Source organism: Lipotes vexillifer, unplaced genomic scaffold, assembly GCF_000442215.2.
Source record: "Lipotes vexillifer unplaced genomic scaffold, Lipotes_vexillifer_v1.1 scaffold343, whole genome shotgun sequence".
Classification (NCBI taxonomy): Eukaryota; Metazoa; Chordata; class Mammalia; order Artiodactyla; family Lipotidae; genus Lipotes; species Lipotes vexillifer.
In genome coordinates this window covers 1907864-1912310 of record NW_006777506.1, presented here as the reverse complement: position 1 = coordinate 1912310, position 4447 = coordinate 1907864, and the positions used below count along the sequence as shown (strand labels likewise).

Genomic DNA, 4447 nt, shown 5'->3' with positions numbered 1-4447 from the left:
AAATAACTAAATGAAGTGGAGCTAGGCAACCTTCCAGAAAAAGAATTCAGAATAATGAGAGTGAAGATGATCCAGGACCTCGGAAAAAGAATGGAGGCAAAGATCGAGACGATGTAAGAAATGTTTAACAAAGACCAGAAGAATTAAAGAACAAACAAACAGAGATGAACAATACAATAATACAATAACTGAAATGAAAACTACACTAGAAGGAATCAATAGCAGAAAAACTGAGGCAGAAGAATGGATAAGTTGCCTGGAAGACAGAATGGTGGAATGAACTGCTGAGGAACAGAATTTTTAAAAAAGAACGAGGGGCTCTGTACGCCACGCACTGGCAAGACGGCACCTTCTTCTGGTGCTCGGTGTGAGCTATGGCTGAGGCGATGGATTTGGGCAAAGACCCCAATGGGCCAACCCATTCCTCGACTCTGTTCGCGAGGGAGGATGGCAGCTCCATGTCCTTCTACGTGCGTCCCAGCCCGGCGAAGCGCCAGCTCTCGACGCTCATCCTGCACGGCGGCGGCACCTTGTGTCGCGTGCAGGAGCCCGGGGCCGTGCTGCTGGCTCAGCCCGGGGAGGCGGCGGCCGAGGCCTCGGGCGACTTCATTTCCACGCAGTACATGCTGGACTGCGTGGAGCGCAACGAGAGGCTCGCGCTGGAGGCCTACCGGTTGGGCCCGGCTCCAGGGGCCGACCAGGCCCCAGAGATGAAGCCCGGGGCTCAGGCTGGGGGCGCCGCCGCCACGGAGCCCGAGCTGCAGCCGCACGCGGGGCGGATCGTCTTCACGGACGTGGCCATCTTGACTTATGTGAAGGAACACGCCGGCTCGCCCGGCTCCGTCACCGGCAACGCCTTGTGGAAAGCGATAGAGAAGAGCTCGCTAACCCAGCGCTCGTGGCAGTCCATGAAGGACCGCTACCTCAAGCGCCTGCGGGGCCAGGAGCATAAGTACCTGTTGGGGGAGCCCCCAGTGAGCCCCTCCTCCCAGAAACTCAAGCGGAAAACTGAGCAAGACCCCGAGGATGCTGATAGCGGGGAACCACAGAATAAGAGAACTCCAGACTTGGCTGAAGAAGAATTTGCAAAGGAAGAGATCAAGGAGAATGAAGGAGTCAAAAAGATGCTTGTAGAAGCCACCCGGGCGTTTGAGGAGATTGTGGTGGATGAGAGCCCTGATTTTGAAATACATATGACAATGTGTGATGATGATCCACCTACACCTGAGGAAGACTCAGAAACACAGCCTGATGAGGAAGAAGAAAAAGTTTCTGCACCAGAGGTGGGAGCTGCCATTAAGATCATCCGGCAGTTAATGGAAAAGTTTAACTTGGATCTCTCGACAGTTACACAGGCCTTCCTAAAAAATAGTGGTGAGCTGGAGGCTATTTCCTCCCTTTTAGAGTCTGGTCAGAGGGCTGATGGGTATCCCATTTGGTCCCGACAGGATGACTTAGATTTGCAAAAAGATGATGAGGGTACCGGAGATGCACTGGTCAAAAAATTTGGTGCTCAGAATGCAGCTCGGAGGATTGAATTCCAAAAGAAATAATTGGCAAGATAATGAAAAAAAAAAAGGTTTTGGCGACAAGGCATTAAAAAAATTTTTTGTGACTATTGAACTTCAGAGATTTTTACATTGGAACTGACACTCATCTTTTGACCAATGTTATTGTTGCTCTGTGAGTCCTAGATTTTGTAGCCAAGCAAAGTTGGAAGATGAAAACAAAAGAAATTGGATATATTTAGAGCTGTTCCTGGCAGTATCAATGTGTTTGTAAAAGGATAATCAAAAACAGAGAGGTTGGTTTACATAGTAATAACCGCTTTCTGGAATGGAATCCCTGCTGTATTGGTGAGAGGAGCTAGTGACAAAGCCAAAGGCGGAAAATTACATGGGTCTTTTCAGAAAGCATAAATAAAGAGCCTCCTATCCTTTGGCAGAAGCTTCTCTAGATTATGATAGATTCCAAATCAAGAATCTAGGAATGTGGAAAGATTTAATTACAAGGACTTTGAACATGGACTGTCCCAAACCCTTGCATCCCCCAGTGAACTCTGATTTCTGCGCTGCTTTGAAAACCCCATATTCCTTTTGCCAACTTATATTTGGGGAGCCTGTTTCTTGGCTGTTCTTTTCTTCAAGTCTGTGTCAGTTAAGTCTCTAGCATGTGTTTCTTTATCTACCATCCAGTTTTGTTTAAAACACAAAAATTTAGAGAGTCTTGGGAAAAGTCTTACTTGGTTACTAGTAATGTGTTTTTATTTATTGAGGATAGTTTTGTGCTAAGAATAGTGTTAGATTTAAAAATTAGAGGATTAATTCCTCTTTGTTGTGTTGATTTCATTATTGAAAATAAATAGAACTTTGTAAAAAAAAAAAACGTAAAGAAATGAAGACGAACCTAAGGGACCTCTGGGACAAAATTAAACACAACAACATTTGCATTATAGGGGTACCAGAAGGAGAAGGGAGAGAGAAAGGACCAGAGAAAATATTTGAAGAGATTATAGTTGAAAACTTCCCTAACATGGGAAAAGAAATAGCCACCCAAGTCCAGGAAGCACAGAGAATCCCATACAGGATAAACCCAAGGAGATACACGATGAGACACATAGTAATCAAATTGGCAAAAATTAAAGACAAAGAAAAGTTATTGAAAGCAGCAAAGGAAAAACGACAAATAACATACAAGGGAACTCCCATAAGGTTAACAGCTGATTTCTCGGAAGAAATTCTACAAGCCAGAAGGGAGTGGCATGATATACTTAAACTGATGAAAGGGAAGAAACTACAACTAAGATTACTCTAGCCAGCAAGGATCTCATTCAGATTCAATGGGGAAATCAAAAAATTTACAGACAAACAAAAGCTAAGACAATTCAGCACCACCAAACCAGCTCTACAGCAAATGCTAAAGGAACTTCTCTAAGTGGGAAACACAAGAGAAGAAGATGACCTACAAAAACAAATCCAAAACAATTATGGTCATAGGAACATACATATCGATAATTACCTTAAACGTGAATGGATTAAATGCTCCAACCAAAAGACACAGGCTTGCTGAATGGATACAAAAACAAGACCCATATATATGCTGTCTACAAGAGACCCACTTCAGACCTAGGGACACATACAGACTGAAAATGAGGGGATGGAAAAAGATATTCCATGCAAATGGAAATCAGAAGAAAGCAGGAGTAGCAATACTCATATCAGATAAAACAGACTTTAAAATAAAGAATGTTACAAGAGACAAGGAAGGACACTACATAATGGACAAGGGATCAATCCAAGAAGAAGGTATGACAATTACAAATATATATGCACCCAACATAGGAGCACCTCAATACATAAGGCAACTGCTAACAGCTATAAAATAGGAAATCGACAGTAACACAATAATAGTGGGGGAATTTAACACCTCACTTACACCAATGGACAGATCATCCAAAATGAAAATAAATAAAGAAACAGAAGCTTTAAATGACACAATAGATCAGATAGATTTAATTGATATTTATAGGACATTCCATCCAAAAACAGCAGATTACACTTTCTTCTCAAGTGCGCACGGATCATTCTCCAGGATAGATCACATCTTGGGTCACAAATCAAGCCTCAGTAAATTTAAGAAAATTGAAATCATACCCAGCATCTTTTCTGACCACAACGCTATGAGACTAGAAATCAATTACAGGGAAAAAAATGTAAAAAACACAAACACATGGAGGTTAAACAATACGTTACTAAATAACCAAGAGATCACTGAAGAAATCAAAGAGGAAATCAAAAAATACCCAGAGACAAATGACAATGAAAACACGATGATCCAAAACCTATGGGATGCAGCAAAAGCAGTTCTAAGAGGGAAGTTTTTAGCTATACAAGCCTACCTCAAGAAACAAAAAACACCTCAAATAAATAATCTAACCTTACACCTAAAGGAACTAGAGAAAGAAGAACAAACAAAACCCAAAGTTAGCAGAAGGAAAGAAATCATAAAGATCAGAGCAGAAATAAAGGAAATAGAAACAAAGAAACAATAGTAAAACAATAGTAAAGATCAATAAAACTAAAAGCTGGTTCTTTGAGAAGATAAACAAAATTGAAAAACCATTAACCAGACTCATCAAGTAAAAGAGGGAGAGGACTCAAATCTATAAAATTAGAAATGAAAAAGAAGTTACAACAGATACCGCAGAAATACAAAGCATCCTAAGAGACTACGACAAGCAACACTATGCCAATAAAATGGACAACCTGGAAGAAAAGGACAAATTCTTAGAAAGGTATAACCTTCCAAGACTGAACCAGTAACAAATAGAAAATATGAACAGACCAATCATAAGTAATGAAATTGAAACTGTGATTAAGAATCTTCCAAGAAACAGAAGTCCAGGACCAGATGGCTTCACAGGTGAATTCTATCAAACATTTAGAGA

At 41.4% G+C, this 4447-nt stretch overlaps 1 pseudogene; it reads left to right on the top strand.

Annotated features, from left to right (window-relative positions):
* The first annotated feature begins 374 nt into the window (after window positions 1-374).
* LOC103088348 (telomeric repeat-binding factor 2-interacting protein 1 pseudogene) lies at window positions 375-1553 on the top strand (annotated as a pseudogene).
* Window positions 1554-4447: the final 2894 nt, after the last annotated feature.